A 16,710-nucleotide genomic window follows, 5' to 3' on the forward strand; every position below is an offset into this window, starting at 1 on the left:
TCAACACCATTTCAGATGACATGTTTCAACCTTGTTTTCAGTGATGGATCTGAAAGCATATGGGTGGCTGCATGATGTATTGTCTTCTCCTGCAGGGGCATATGACTGTTTTGCGGGGCCCCGGGCAGCATAATTCCGCGGGGCCCTCCCTTTGCCACGGCGCATGCGCAGGGCTTTCTGAAGCGCGGGGCCCGGGGCGGCCGCCCCGTTCGCCCTGCCCTATATCCGCCCCTGTTCTCCTGCACCCTGTTTTGCCATGTAAACTGTAATTACTGCAGCAATGCAGGAATATGATTCTCCTACCCCAATGGCAGGATGATATTGGTGACATTAGGGAAGTGGAGAGTTCCTTGCTGCTCTGAAGACATTGTCAGGCCACTGTCATTTGGAAGACATTATTGCTTATATCAGCACTTATGTTCAATAAGGGAATTGGCATAACATTTGCAATGGAAATCTCAGAGAAGGATTCTCTGGAATGTAGTGTGAACTGAGACGTTCATTTTGTGAATGGGCAGAGGACCATGGGAATATGAGAAATTTCCAAGTGACCATTGGCACAAACTGTGCATGCTTAGAAGGATTGCTGGGCTTATTGTTGTGACTCATTTCACAGTTCAAAAACCAACATCACAGAGAGCTATCCATCCAAGAATGAACCTATGAAAAAGATAGACATTGGGAATTCATAACGTGGAAAAAGATAAGAGTTCTAGTGACACTGACAAAGATCAAGCACTACATGTGTTATTAAAAGCTAGAGACACAAATGGCATCTGGGTCACAATTTTGATTGAAGAGCATGTATAAGAATGGAACTTGACACTAGAGCTGCTATATCCCTGGTTTCTTCATCTACTATCACCAGATTTTGTCCGCATCCACAGTTTTGAACACTTATAATAGGAAAATGTAGGTCCCAAAGGGGGTGCTCCAGAGAAAAGATGGCAATCAGCAGAGCTGTCGATTAACTGCAGTTAACAGTTAACTCACAATTTAAAACATCATGTTTAATCACCTTTTAATCACACTGTAACAATAGAATACCAATTTACATTTATGAAATATTTTGAATATTATTCTATATTTTAAAATATAACGCAGAATGCGAAGTGTACACCATTCACTTTATATTATTTTTATTACAAGTATTTGCACTGTAAAAATGATAAACAAAAGATACGGTATTTTTCCAATTCACCTCATACAAGTACTGTAGTGAAATCTCGTTTTTGTAAAAGTACAGCTTACAAATGTAAAATTTTTGGTTACTTAACTGCACTAAAAATAAAACAGTGTAAAATTTTAATAGCTTGCAGGTCCACTGAGTCCTACTTCCTGTTCAGCTAATTGATGAGAAACCAGTTTATTTACATTTATGGGAGATAAAGCTGTACACTTATTTATAATATCACCAGAAAGTGAAAACAGGTGTTCACATGGGACTTTTGTAGCTGACATTGTAAGGTATTATGTGTGCAGTGCTATTTATGTGCCAGCTATGCTCAAGATTCATATGTCCCTTCATGCTTTTATCACCATTCCAGATGACATGCTTCCATGCTGATGATACATTAAAAATAATGCATTAATTAAATTTGTGAATGAACTCGTTTGGGGAGAATTGTGTGTCTCTGGCTCTGTTTTAACCTCATTCTGCTATATATTTCTTGTTACAGGAGTCCCAGAGGATGACTCAGCACATGTTTGTTTTAAGAATACTTTTACTGCAGATTTGACAAAACACGAAGGACATATCAATGTGAGATTTCTAAAGCTAGCGTAGCACTCAACTCAAGCTTTAAGAATCTGAAGTACCTTCCAATATCTGAGAGGGATGAGGTATGTATCATGCTTTCAGAAGTCTTAAAAGAGCAACATTCCAATGTGGAAACTACAGAACTCAAATCACCAAAAATGAAAATCAACCTTCTGCTGATGGCATCTGACTCAAATGATGAAAATGGATATGTATTGGTCAGCACTGCTTTGGAAGTTATTGAACAGAGCCCATCATCATGCATGATGTCCTCTAGAATGGTGCGTGCTTGAAGCATGAAGGTACAAATGAATCTTTAGGGCATTTAGCATGTAACTATATGGAGATGCCATCTACAACAGTGCCATGTAAATGCCTGTTCTCGCTTTCATTTAAAGAAGCAAATAAACTGATGTTATCAGCCACAGTTCTTATGCACTTTAATGATTTGCTACCATTGCTATTGACTTGTGATGCTTCATCATATTGAGTAGATGCAGTTCTTTCCCATATTTTTTCCCCTAATGGCATAGAAAAACCAACTGACTTTGTATCATGAACAGTCACTAAGCCTGAGAACAGCTATGCACAAATAGAGCATTATATTTATAATTTGGACGTTCCATAGCTATCTGCATGTCATAACCCATTACTTTCTATTTTTGGAAGGAAACACTGAATTCTGTCATTAGTTGCTGCTTGTGTACAATGAGGGGCATTATTTTCAGCTCATTCCTGCGCTATTCAATTCCATAAAGAGACTCAGTGCAGCAACGCTGATAGGCTGTCATACCTGCCATGTCCATGCTCCTTTCAACCTACAGAACCTTCAAAGTGTTCTCTCTCAATTTGATGGCTTGGTTACCCATCATTAGCACAGATACCAACAAAGAAATTGCTAAGGATGATATGCTTTCTCTTGTAAAGGGAGTGGTACTACATGTTACAGTGTTGGATCACATGAATCCCCAATTTACATAGCACTTGTCACATCAGATCCAATTTATTGCATACCACAGACTATTCTTCACCAGGAGACTGCTGCCCTATCATTTCCATATGATCCCAAGAATGTGAAAATCAGTTGTACACATAAACTTATAAATTGTTTTGTTAGTGAGTTGCTGTTCCAGGGCAGAATGACCCTTGCAATTTAAGAGTATGTGGTAATCCACCACCCAATTTTTAGTTAGGTTATACGATGTCTCACATTAGCCATGTAAATAACAATGTATATGCATTTGTAAAGATTTTTTAAGTAGCGTGGAGGACTGTGATGTCCTATCCTTTTAAATGTTAGTGCACTCCCCAGTGTGAAACCCCATTTTCATGTTTGTTTTAGTTTTGCTGCCAGATAAATAAAGTAAGCATAGCAGACAAGCGGGGTCTCTGTAAACTCCTTCTGTGTTTAGCTCTTTCTCTGCTGTGTCTAAATATAACAGGACCCTTCTAGGCAACATGCAGCAAAAGGGTCATATAGTATATGTATGCCTGGTATGATATGGACAAGATGGGAGTCTATGTGAGAGGCAGCTGAACTGTAGCTAGCAGTCTATATATGTCTCAGAAAATTTTACATTGGAGCTACAGTGGTCTATTTTCCTATAAGTTTCTGTGGCCCATGTGAACCTCCAATCCTGAAATGCAGTGTTCATCTGTGGCCTGGGAAGTCTACTATACTTTACGTGTATGGGGTATACCTGTTTGAGTCCTGGGGACGTTGGTTGGGCACAAACAGAGAAAAAACTACTAACTCTCAGGGTTTTGTGAGAGTAGGAATTGATAAGGCTCAATGAAAATGTAAGATTCAAGGGGAGGGAGTGACTCGCTACAAAAAGGAATTGTTTCAGAATTAATTTTTTTGTGTACATTTCAAAAACCTGCTCCTTGGTTCATAAGAACTCATCAACTAACCAACAACAGGCAGGAATCCTGGCGTATGAGTTATCAGCGTGAAATTTTTCTTGCCAGTGATCCCATTTACTGTACATTAGCGAAAATCAGCTATGTTTACAGTTATAAAGAAAACAAATAATAGCATTTTAGGTCAATAATGTGAACAGATTCCCATTGTAATTAGAATTTTGTTTGTAGGTGATCTTAGAAACCATCTAACCATCCAAACCTAGTACTGTCAGTTTCCTCCTAGCACGAAGTACCTGGCAAGGGTTGATTGTAGCCAAACAAAGTAATAACAGGGCAAAGTTACATAATGCCATCTAGATGACGCTGAAGTAGTGATGGGGGATTAGAGCAGGGAATATAAGAACATAGGAATGGCCATAGTGGGTCAGACCAAACGGCCATCTAGACCAGTATCCTGTCTTCTGACCGTGGCCAATTCCAGGGGCCCCAGAGGGGAATGAACAGAACAGGTAATCATCAAGTGATCCATCACAATAATACTTCTCCTATATCTGCCAATATGTGTGTCACTATACCAGCAGAAAGCAAGAGGAAAATGAAAAGGGGAAGCAGTAAAAGCATGCTTCCATACTTTCTGTGCTAATACTGATTTTCATTTGAACGTTATTGGACTTTGCCTTTATGTTCCACTGGAAATGTCTCTTGAAAATGTGCAGCCCCGCAGAACATGCATTTTCAATGCCTCCCAGCAGCCATATTATAGAGAACATTATGATACCCAGTCAAGATCCCTTTCAGAATAATATTACTGTAGTCAGAAATCTTGCCATTAGGCAGAATGAACATAAATTAATGTCTTGACTAACTGCAATGCGTTTCTAAATATTGTGCCCACTGTGGACAGACTAGAGAATTATACTAGGAGCAGAAGCAAATGCTAGCAGGTGTGTAAGCTTTCCCATTCTAACCCCAGGTTTTTCAATAGGTCACAACTTTTCCAAACTTTCCAAATGTGGCTGAAATTTTCCATGCTTAGTCTTGCATAAATTCTTCTTCTTCAAGTGGTTGCTCATGTCCATTTGAATGAGGTGCGTGCGCCACGTGCATGGTTCTGTGGAGCATTTTTCCCCTAGTGGTACCCATAGTGCCGGTAGGTCGCCCCCTGAAGTGGCGCTGCTATAGCTGAGCATAAGTATCCCTGCTGGCGCTGCCCCTCCTCAGTTCCTTCTTACCACCAGCGATGGTTGTTGGAGCTTGTCAGTTAGCTAGTTAGGGTTGCTGTTCCCCGCTTATCTCTCTTGTGTAAATAGTTCTCTGTAAAGAGCCCATTAGTTAGGTACTTAGTGTTAGGCTTTCTTTTCTTTGCCCCCCCCCCCATCCCCTCAGGGGTAGGGAATGCTAGGACCCCAAGAAACAAAATACAGGACTATGTAGCACTTTAAAGACTAACAAGATGGTTTATTAGATGATGAGCTTTCGTGGGCCAGACCCACTTCCTCAGATCAAATAGTGGAAGAAAATAGTCACAACCATATATACCAAAGGATACAATTAAAAAAAAGAACACATATGAAAAGGACAAATCACATTTCAGAACAGAAGGGCGATGTGGGGGGGAGAGGAGGGGAAAGGTAAATGTCTGTGAGCTAATAGTATTAGAGGTGATAATTGGGGAAGCTATCTTTGTAATGGGTAAGATAACTGGGGTCTTTGTTGAGACCCACGCGTAGAGTGTTGAATTTTAGCATGAATGACAGTTCAGAGGATTCCCTTTCAAGTGCAGATTTAAAAGGCTTCTGAAGCAGGATGCAGGTAATTAAGTCGTTCAGACAGTGTCCTTTCTGGTTGAAATGGCAAGAAACTGTTTTTTCTTTGTGATCCTGTCTAATATCTGTTTTGTGGGCATTGATCCTTTGGCGAAGTGTTTGAGACGTTTGTCCAATGTACAAAGCAGACGGACACTTTCTTATGGACTTTTGTTTTTCTTATGTTCCATAGAAAGATATAAATACATGTGTGCAGAATTTTTTTAAAGGCAAAATTATAATGAAGAAAAAATTAGTTAACAAAGCATAACATTTTGCTTCAGTGGATATGTAGATGGGCTAGCAAAGAAGATGCATCCTTACTATATATCTCTCTGGTGTTCTTCATAGACTCATGGGACTGAAGTGAACCTTAAGAGCTCATTTAGTCTAGTTCCTAGTTTTGCAAGATTTCCTGTTTTTTCTGACAATGTATGTGAAGTCTTGAGGAGGAGTCCTAAATATAAACAGAGGCTCTTGAAAGAGTTAGTGACATCTCAACATGTAGAAATTGTAAGATATCCATGTACCTCCATGTTTATGCTATTTTGGTCAGGAACCTGGGTTCTTTTGATTATGCCAATTTCAGATACTTTATGGATGTTAAGGGGGGAAACATTAAGGATCTGGGGTTTTGGCCTCATCTGGACTTGGGTGTACCCTCAGAGAAGCCAGTGATAATGAACAGCTACAGTAACTGCACTGAGCAAATCTCAAGTATAGATAAGGAAAGCCAAGATTTATACTGATTAAACTCACCCCACTTTCAAGTCCACATTGGCATTTGTACTGAGCTATATTAACTTGTTTCTATCAATGGCTGAATTCCTAATATATACAAAGCTCTAGACTTAGAACGCTATGAAGTTAATTAAAAGCTTCAAGTGTCTCAAGTCAGTCATGCTCATAATTATTTACATGTGGACAGGATATTTCATCCTGATAGGTTTTAAAGCTATTAACAAAGAATATACACATTCAAATGCAGTCATCTCTCAGAAGCAAGAACTAACGGGGTCACACCAAACTGCACGACATATAAAAAATGGGAAATTTTGCCAAGAATACTGCAGCAAACTTCTACTCAAAGCACAGTGATCCTCAGGTTTTGAAGTCTCTTCTGAAAAACCCACATGTAATAAACTGCGTAGTCTTCAGTTTTCAGAAAGAAATGGAGGCCCAAGACAACCTCATTATTATTTTTTATTGGAAGATTTAACTGGCATTGGTTGGGTCCTTTACTCTATATTTTTTGTACGTTTAGAAAATAAAATAAAAATATAGATGCTAATCATTGCTCTGGGGTAGGATGTGGCGTTGAATATGCAGGCTGCCCCAGGGAGGGAGGACAACCCCACCTCTTTCTCACTGCAGCAGCTTGGGGCCAGGTGAAAAGCACTCTCCATGGCTGCTGCAGCTCCAATGGGAACAGCTTGGGGAGGAGGGGGGGGGGGGTGACGTGACTATCCCTTCACTGGGGAAGGTCCAGGTTCATTTGGCCCCTGAGTTCCCCTGCCAGAGTGAGGAACGCAACTGTGTGCTTTTCCCCTCAGTCTCAGATGAAAGGCAACAGCTAACCATGTTCCTATATGAATTGGGGGGCACTTCAGGTCCCCCAAGACCTCCTTAAAGGGCACTTGCAGGTGGAAGGTTTGGGGCTGAGTCAGTTCTGTATGGGGGCATACCCCCAGTCAGCCTCTTTCATCTGCCTGGTGATTGTCTCTTTTCTACATGGTTTTGTGAGAGGCAATCCAATTCCAGGCACATCCCATTTTACTGGCACAATCAACCCTTTAGTTTGTTTTATGTTATGATAAGCTGTATATAAAATTTGGTGGTCCTAGCTCTTACCGTTTAGGAGGAGTTCTTGAACAAACAGACAGACAAACTCTCTCAAATACATAGTAGACTATAAATTCCTAAAGACTCCTATGCCTTAAAGAAATTCTGGTGGATGAACTTAAAAATAAATCAGCTATAGGAATATTGCAAATTGTGGTGGTTTGTGAAGATGGGAATGGAGTCCTAACACTAGAATATGAATGGCAATAAGAACAGACAATGGCATCCTCTTCTTGAGATATATTAATAGTGTATGTCACATTCAGGGAGTGCAATTAGCTAGTACCTCACATACTTCCTGTGGAGAGTGTAACAACTAGGTCTGAGGAACCAAATCTAGAAGCTGAGGTGAAAATAGACTGTGTGTGTTTTTGTTGAGTTTTTTTTTTTGCAGGAGGGGGGTGGCTTTGATTCAAGGTTTACAAAGGTTATTTTTGCTGTATTAAATCAGTTCTGGGACAAATATGGTTTGTCTGTCTTTATTTCTTGTTGCTTTATTCTTTTAGCCTGAAAGATTGCTGTGAAGGCCATGCACTCGTATTCTGTATTCCCAGAGGCACATTGAAAGCTTGGTGATAAGAACAAGTTAGATAGCACTTTAGTACCTCAGATAGTTACACATACTGTAAGACTCTATTTCTTTTGCTGGTTTGATTTCATAGACAGCAAGCTGATGTTGGCTCAAAATGTTCTTTATCTTTCTGGTTAATAGTATTTCTTCAGGCTCTGTATTGGAGTCGGAGCAATCAGCAAGTTCACAGCTAGATAATATAGATATCAGTGTGGACCTGCAGTATAAATATCTAATCCAAGAAATGTGATTTAGGATGAAAGTTTCCAAATCTTTCAATATTGATATTCACATGGGCAGCTGCCCTAAAGCTTAGTGGCCGTACCTTTTCTACTCATAAGTGGACATGTTTTAATTGAAAAAAAAATACATGCACATGATTGGATGTTTACTAGACGTATCTTGATAGATAGACAGAAAGGGCTTGTTTGGAACAGAAATCTGTTGGTGATCATCTTTTCTTCGCCCTGCATCTGTTCAGAGATAGTAACTTTGGCTTAATTTTTAGTATGTTACATTTATCCTTGGAGTGGATTTTTGGCATACTGAGATTAGGAGCATGCTATATATCCTGTGAAATCCACTTTTTAGGATGAATGTGTGTTTTTCAAATCCATAATGTTCTCACTCTGACGTGGAGTTTTCAGTTTGTGTCATATGTGCGCCAAAATACCACTAGGACTATCAAGCTAACTGGCAAAACTCACTGTTTTTTTAATGAAATTAGAATGTTTTCTCATCTCGAACAGACCACACACTCCCTTCTCCCCAGTCTTTCTGATCTCTTCTTGTGGGAGAAGTCACATTCTGAATACCCCCAACCCAATCATCTCCTTATATCTTTGCAGGCAGCCAGACAGCCTGTTCTCCACAGTTACTATTTGCAAATACTCTAAGCTGATAAGTATAGTTCCTAAACTCTGTGGAATTTTCTCAGGAATAGGCAGCTGGCTCACTCCTCCATTCAGCATCAGTGAGACAAGAAAGACTCCATCTGTCACTGTGAGGTGGAGATCTACGATGTTTTGGGGCTTGAAGCACCCAGAATGAAATTCCTGATAACTAAGGAAAATGTTTTGGTTTTCCCAGTTACCATACAGTGTAGTCTGAAACAGCTCAAATTCAAGGCACTATCCATTTGTGGTACTGGAGCTATTTTTAACCACAATGCTGTTGAATGAAGGAGCAAGCAAGTCACCTGCTCAATGCTCAGCAAGTGTTTGTGGATGTAGAAAACAGATCACAGATTATCACTCAGCAAATGAAGAAACTGGCCAACTGACTGATCCCCAAATAAGAGGGGAAGGGAAGCAGACTGTTTGCAGGCTGCCAGTTTTCTCCCCACATAGATGAGTGAAGCCCCAAGAGGTTCTGGGTTTGGTATGGGGAAAAGGGATGCCTGATTGGCTCATCTCTTCAACATTCATACAAACCTCTAGTCTAGATTTATAAAGCTCTAGTTCAGGTTCACAAAACAATTCTTGATAGTGGTTTGCCAATTTGGGAAAGAGGTTTTTCGGTATCCATTGTGAAAACTGATTTCACCTGATTTTTGTACATCCTTAATGTTGGGGACATTGTTTTATTTATGTTTATGGGATTTTCAAATATACTCAGCATTGGTCTAACTGTGCTCCCATTTAAGTTGACTTTAGTGGAAGCATTTTGGCCAGCAATGAGCACTTTTGAAAATCACAACCTTTATTTTTTGCAGCATGTCATTGCCAATTACCTCTAATTTTGGAACAGATCATCAGCTGGTGCATGGCTTTGACATAACTCCTTTTGGACATGTTTTCCTTGTGACTGTTTGTAAACTTCCTTTTTCATATGTTTATGGTCCTGTAAGCATTCCACTGGGATTTATACGATGGGACTCCCTCTGTCATTCTGCAGGAGTTCTTCGTTCTGTGGCCATTTCATAGTTTTGAAGGGTTTCAAATCTTGAGTAAAATGAGTTTGCTGATGTGTCCCAAGAGAGATTGTTGACTCGTCTGTCAATGCAACTTTGTGACATTGATTTATATTCTGAGGTAATGTTTACGGACCATATGGGGTCTTGTCAAGTTTCATTGTCTTTATCCAGGATCTTAATAAAAAAAGGAAGAGGGGAGAAAAAGAAGGGCACACTTCAGGCCCAACCTATATCCTAAACAGTAATAAATGCTTCTGGAATTTTTTTTTAATCTTGCACAGTATGTAGCAATAATCTACAAGAGTAGCGATAAGCTAGAACAGGGATGGCACAGTCATCTCTGAAAACACCCCAACTTCCTTTTTTGGGTAGTGATGAGCAAGGGGTACAGCCATGTATTCCCTTATTCAGTGGGAGCTTCTGTGGTGCTAGTGCATAAGTACTACAAGACAGTATTATGGAGAATTAAAGGGACGGGAAAACCGGAAAGTAAGCTGTGAAAGCATAAAAAGTAATCTACTTACTGGAGACAAGTAGTAACCGCCACCCCACCCTGTGTTTTAAATATTACTAGAAATTCAAGGAACAAAATAAACAGCTCACTTAAAGAACATTTTGCACTCAAGTTTAATTTCTTCCTACTGTGTTCATTATCAAGCTGTTTGATTTCTTTAGGCAGAATGGTGGATGAGGGGGAACCTTTAAAAAGAGTCATTACACATGGAAATCAATTTCCACTAATGTATTCTTAATACAAGATAAGTACTACTGAAAACCATTTCTGCATGTATATGTAAAAAAACCAAAAAATGCGTGTTTGTATATATTTATTCCTATGGAGGTATAAATGTGACTATATCCCTCTTACCTCACCTTTTTCTGGGTCAGTTGTCTTCTAAAGCCTCCACTCTGCAAACAAATTACCGTGGATTGCCCCTGTGCACATATGGAACCCCACTGAAATCTGTGGGACTCTGTATAGGTGCAAGAGTCAGCCAACCCAGAGCCAGCTGAAAGATCAGGGTTGCAATGTGATTAATTGTATGCATGTGAGTAGCCTGATGCCTTCAATGAGCTCATTCCCAATGCATTCAATGACCCTAGTCACGCTAGTAAAGTTAAACAGTGTGTACATCTTTCCAGGATTCAGGCCTTAACTAATGAGATCTTGGTGCACTAAATCTTCATATGTTCATGTTTGTAAGGTGCCTATCACAATGCCTTTAGCCTTGAGTTAGTATTTTAGGTGCCAATATAATTCATTATATAATCCAAACTATATTTTTATTCTTTCTTTGGAGGTACCATTCTCTGAAGAAATAACACAAGAAGTGGTTCATCTGTAAGATTGATGGCAAGTTTGCTCCTGTATATGTTTCTTTTCCTTTTTATTAGCCTGGAACAGATATTGAATTAGCGGTAATTTAATTATCTTGGTAATGGGTAAGATAGTTTGTGTATTTGTTCATTCTTACCCATTACCAAGATAGCTTCCCCAATTATCACCTCTAATACCATTAGCTCACAGACGTCCCATTCTCCCCACCTCTAATATCATCAATTCACAGACACTTACCTTCCTTCCTCCCCCCCCCCCCCCGCATCCTCCTCCTGTTCTGAAATGTGATTTGTCCTTTTCATATGTGTTCATTTTTTTTAATTGTATCCTTTGGTATATATGGTTGTGACTATTTTCTTCCACTATTTGATCTGAGGAAGTGGGTCTGGCCCACGAAAGCTCATCATCTAATAAACCATCTTGTTAGTCTTTAAAGTGCTACATTGTCCTGCATTTTGCTTCAGCTACCCCAGACTAACACGGCTACATTTCTATCACTATTCTACATGCAATAAATACAATTTTCAAATAATCAAATCAAATCACTCTGTTAATATTAAAAAAAAGTTGGAGACTCAAAAGCAGTTCTCCTGAGTGGTAAGTATTTCACCACTAAATTTAACATTCTGCAGATTGAACCTTTCTTCCAAAATCCTCAGGACCTGCCCGGTGCTAAACCAGGGATTTTGCTAGACCAGGGGAGGTCAATATTGTCTAGCAGCATTGCCAACACTCAGGGGTGGCCCGTGGATGTAGGCAACCTTGGCAGTTGACTAGGGTGCCGCGTTTAATGCCGCACCCAATGATGAAGTCAAGCCATTGAAGGCTATGGAGGCGGGGGCACTGATCGTGCATTCCGCCTAGGGTGCCAGTTGCCGGCAGCTCTCCTCGAGCCACTCCTGCCAACACTTTCTCTGCTTATGGGCTCTTAGAAGACATTTAGGGGTAATTCAGAGCTAAATAACAGCACAGAACACTGAGAGCCAGGACTGGTGGCTGTAAACAGACTTTATGGAACCATGGGAAACTTGGCCCCACCCATGGTAAGTGGACATCCAGCTAACTAAAATCATGTTGGGCCACGGATATTACCAGAGTTTTGGACTAGAGATGTTCAACATGTAACACCTATTTTGTTATTTGGTATAAAAAGAATAGTTGTTGGCCTAATACGTTCTTTCTTAGGGTTACTTTTAACTTTTACACCTGATTTGATCATATCTAGATGCATGATCACAATGAACCAGAGTCAAGGGAGTACCATTTATCCTAATTATGCTATATAACAGGAACTGTTCTTGCTTAAAGGAAAGAGAACGGTTACTTACCTGTAACTGATGTTCTTCGAGATATGTTGCTCATGTCCATTAGAATGAGGTGCACACGCCGCATGCATGGTTCTGTGGAGCGTTTTTCCCCTAGCGGTACCCATAGCACTGGCAGATTGTCCCCTGGAGTGATGCCGTTATAGCGGAGCATAAGTACCCCTGCCGGCGCTGCCCCTCCAACAAAGACATTCTGATGAAGAGGAGGTAGGGGGGAATCGAATGGACATGAGCAACACATCTCAAAGAACAACAGTTACAGGTAAGTAACCGTTCTCTTCTTCTTCGAGTCGTTGCTCATGTCCATTCGAATGAGGTGACTCCCAAGCAGAAAACCTCTACAAAGGTGGGGTCGGAGTAAGCCTCTAAGATCACAAACAGGGAGATAATCAACAACCAGATAGTTTATTAACAGAGACGGGAGAGACCGTAACAAATATTCTGTGGCTTAAATTTTTCAGTACAGAACAGAGAACAGCGGTACCAAATACGACATCATTTTCAGCCTGCTGAGAAAGTGCATAGTGTGCCGCGAATGTATGGACAGAAGACCATGTAACTGCTCTAAAGATTTCTACAATGGGAACATGCACTCCAAAAGCTGTGGAGGACACGTGTGCCCTCATAGAATGCGCCCTAACCTGGGGCAGTTCCCTCTGGGCCAGTGTGTAACATGAAGAAACCCAGGTGGAGAACCTTTGGGTCGAAATCGGTAGGCCCTTCATTCTTTCTGCGAACGCAATAAACAGCTGAGTTGAGTTACGAAAAGGTTTTGTTCTATCTATGTAAAAAGCCAAGGCACGCTTGGAGTCTAAAGAATGCAACACCTGCTTCTTAGGGGAGCAATGCGGCTTTGGAAAGAAAACAGGTAAGAATATTTTCTGTGACATATGGAAAGGTGAGACTGCCTTGGGGAGGAATGATGGGTGTGGGTGGAGTTTAACATTATCCTTCGAGAACACCCTCAGAGGAGTAACGTTAGTTTGAACCAAGGGGTTTGTTTCGAACTAATGTGTCCCGGCACACACTTCCTGGTTCGAAACAGCTGTTGATCGGAGTAACGTGCCAGTGAGATCATGCTAATGAAACACGGGATATTTAAATCCCCTCTTCATGGACTATTTTGAATGCCTACGTTTACATCCCTAGTTCGAACGAGGGTGCAAGTGTAGACATACTCTAAGAGTTGAAAAAATAGTACACATAAAGTTGTAAATATTGACTGCAAAATCGTTATTCCATGAAGCTTTACTTCTAGCTAAAGATAAAGCATCAGCCTTGATATCATTTTTGGTTCTTTTTTTGTGTGATATTACATAATATTTGGATTCTGAAGTACCATTATAGCAATGGAGAATATGTATCAGTGATGGCTGTTGAGATAAAATGTATTATATTGTTTTACATATAATCAAAATTTAATAATATTTTAAAAAGAAAGTCCATGTTGTGCAGTTATGAAATCCCAAGTTGTGGGAAAAATCTTTCTGATCACCGTATGCACTGATACATGAGTTTTGATTCCCATTTCTTAGCTCGAAAATTATTTAACCCAAAATATGAACTCACTGAAAATCAGTGGTAATTAATTGACATGTTGACAATACATTGTATACAGGCAGTCCTCGAGTTACGCGGATCCGACTTACGTCGGATCCGCAGTTACGAACGGGGCACTTCCTCTCCCTCGTCTCGAGCAGACCAGGGAGAGGAAGCAAAGCGGCGGCGGAACGCGCAGCCAGCTGACAGCCCAGACGCGTCTGGGCTGTCAGCTGGCCGCGCGTTCTGCCGCTCTGCTCTGCTCCGCTCCGCTCTGCTCTGCTCCCCCTCCCCCTGGTCTGCAGACCAGGGGGAGGGGGAGCAGAGCGGAGCACGCGGCCAGCTGACAGCCCAGATGCGTCTGGGCTGTCAGCTGGCCGCGCGTTCTGCCGCTCTGCTGTGCTCCGCTCTGCTCCCCCTCCCCCTGATCTGGGGGGGGGGGAGCAGAGCGGAGCACGCGGCCAGCTGACAGCCCAGATGCGTCTGGGCTGTCAGCTGGCCGCGCGTTCTGCCGCTCTGCTCTGCTCCACTCTGCTCCCCCTCCCCCTGGTCTGCAAACCATGGGGGGGGGGAAGCAGAGCGGAGCACGCGGCAAGCTGACAGCCCAGACGCGTCTGGGCTGTCAGCTGGCCGCGCGTTCCGCCGCTCTGCTCTACTCTGCTCCTCCTCCCCCTGGTCTGCAGACCTGGGGGACGGGGAGCAGAGCAGAGCAAAGCCTCGGAGCCGGAGGGCAGCAGGATAGCCACGGCGCGTCTGGGCTGCCCCGCTGCCCGCGTGTTCCGCCGCTTTGCTCCCCGTCCCCCTGGTCTGCAGACCAGGGGGACGGGGAGCAAAGCAGAGCAAAGCCATGGAGCCCGAGGGCAGCAGGATAGCCACGGCGCGTCTGGGCTGTCCCGCTGCCCCCGTGCTCCGCGGCTTTGCTCCGGACGCCTGTGGTACAGCAGCTGGGGCGCTGCCGGTTGGTCCCGTAGCACCGCTCTGGGTGCCACTGGACCAACCCAGCAGCACCCCAGCTGCTCTGCCCCTGGTGTCCCCTAGTCAGCAGCTGCTGAAAATGACCAGTGGCTGACTACAGGAAGCCCCTGCCCCGGGCTTCCTGGAATCAGCCGCTGATCAGTTTCAGCAGCAGCTGACTTGGGGATGCCTGGGGTTCTTAAGTTGAATCTGTATGTAAGTCAGAACTGGCGTCCAGATTCAGCCACTGTTGAAACTGATCAGTTTCAGCAGCGGCTGAATCTGGACGCCAGTTCCGACTTACATACAGATTCAACTTAAGAACAAACCTACAGTCCCTATCTTGTACGTAACCCGGGGACTGCCTGTATTTTCTTTTTAACAGTCATTTAACTTAATCTTTTGGGATCAGGGTAAAAGAGACTGCTAAATGTTTATTATAAGCTGGTCTTCCATAACAGTTTTCCCAGTGAAAATGAATGGAAATATGCTATGGAGCTTATCCAACTCTTCTTTGCAAACAAAATTGCCCTGAATTTTGCACCCTTTCATCACATGGAAACCCCATGAGTTTAATCAATTTCATTCCCTTTCATTAAAAGCTTTACTGCCCATTTTGTTTATTCTTTCTTCAATCATTTGTGGGCTTTTCTCTTTAGTTATGTTGAATCTATATTTGTTGTGAATTGTTATTATGTTGGTTTACCTGAGAAGCTACAGGTTGAACCTCTTTAATCCAGTACTCTCTGGTCCAGCAACATCCACGGTCCGGGATAAATTTAGTTAGCCAGATGTCCACTTATCATGGATGTGGCCAAGTTTCCTTGCAGTCCCATAAAATTTGTTTACAGCCACCAGTCCTAATTCTCATTCTCAGTGTTCTGTGCTGTTGTTTAGCTCTAATTTACGCCTAAATGTCGCTAAGAGCCCAGTAAGCAGTGGAAGTGCTGGTAATACTGCTAGACAATATTGACCTCCTGGAGTCTGGCAAATTCTCTGGTTTAGCATTGGTCATGTCCTGAGACTGCCAGACTAGAGAGGTTCAACCTGTATTAGGATTAGCATAAAGAATGAATTAGTCTTGCTGAATATGATTAACATTTATGAGCATAGACAAAAACCAGCCAGCTTGTACCCTTTTTAGCACAATGATTATGATAATGAAGAAAGTCTAATTTTTTATGGGGCTACTTTCCCCAGGTGAATGGGTGGATAGAAGTTTGTTATTTGTAATTGCTGTACTTGATGGGTTAGGCTCAAATACAAGCATGCGGTAGATCTATGGCTATGTCTAGACTGCAAGCCTCTTTCGAAAAAGCGCGTCTAGACTACAATACGCGGATCGGAAAATCGATCCGCTTTTTCGAAAAAGAGCATCCTGACTGCTGGACGCTCTTTCGAAATTGAAAGCCACCCAGAACTGCTTCTGCCAGGGCATGGGGGCAGCATTTCCTTCCAGGTGCTGCCTGCCTGCCCTTTGCAGAGACGCGTGGTGAAAAGGACACTCCTGAACACCCGTTGCTCTGCTCCTGCAGCTGCCTTTGCTGTCCCTCTAGGAGGTAAGCAAAGCATTGCAGTGCTGGTTTGGAGTGCTCAGCTTCCTGGGACACCCCAGCAGGTTTTTTGTGTGGAGGTTTTTCTGTTTTAGACCCATTTTTTTGGCATGGAGCCAGAGCTGCCCCTGGGCAGGCGATGGCCCCACACCATCATACTGCAAGTGTTGCTGCATCTGCATGACACAGTCATGAGGCTACTTCCCCATCTGGACCCAGACCAGAGGTACTAAGGGATCGTC

The 16,710-nt window shown here is 42.3% G+C and overlaps 2 protein-coding genes across 2 annotated transcripts in view; one reads left to right on the forward strand and one right to left on the reverse strand.

Moving 5' to 3' along the window:
* Positions 1-2,114, forward strand: part of RNF152 (ring finger protein 152) — a 236,305-nt gene extending 234,191 nt beyond the window's left edge. Inside the window, exon 3 of the transcript XR_012901726.2 lies at positions 1,680-2,114. The gene's annotated coding sequence lies outside the window, so the exon portion shown is untranslated. The remainder of the gene's footprint in view (positions 1-1,679) is intronic.
* The window catches only part of CDH20 (cadherin 20), a 161,387-nt gene that overhangs the window by 47,736 nt on the left and 96,941 nt on the right, over positions 1-16,710 (reverse strand). The gene's annotated exons all lie outside the window — the stretch shown is intronic.

Source organism: Pelodiscus sinensis, chromosome 2 (genome assembly GCF_052426305.1).
Source record: "Pelodiscus sinensis isolate ZL-2025 chromosome 2, ASM5242630v1, whole genome shotgun sequence".
Taxonomy (NCBI): Eukaryota; Metazoa; Chordata; order Testudines; family Trionychidae; genus Pelodiscus; species Pelodiscus sinensis.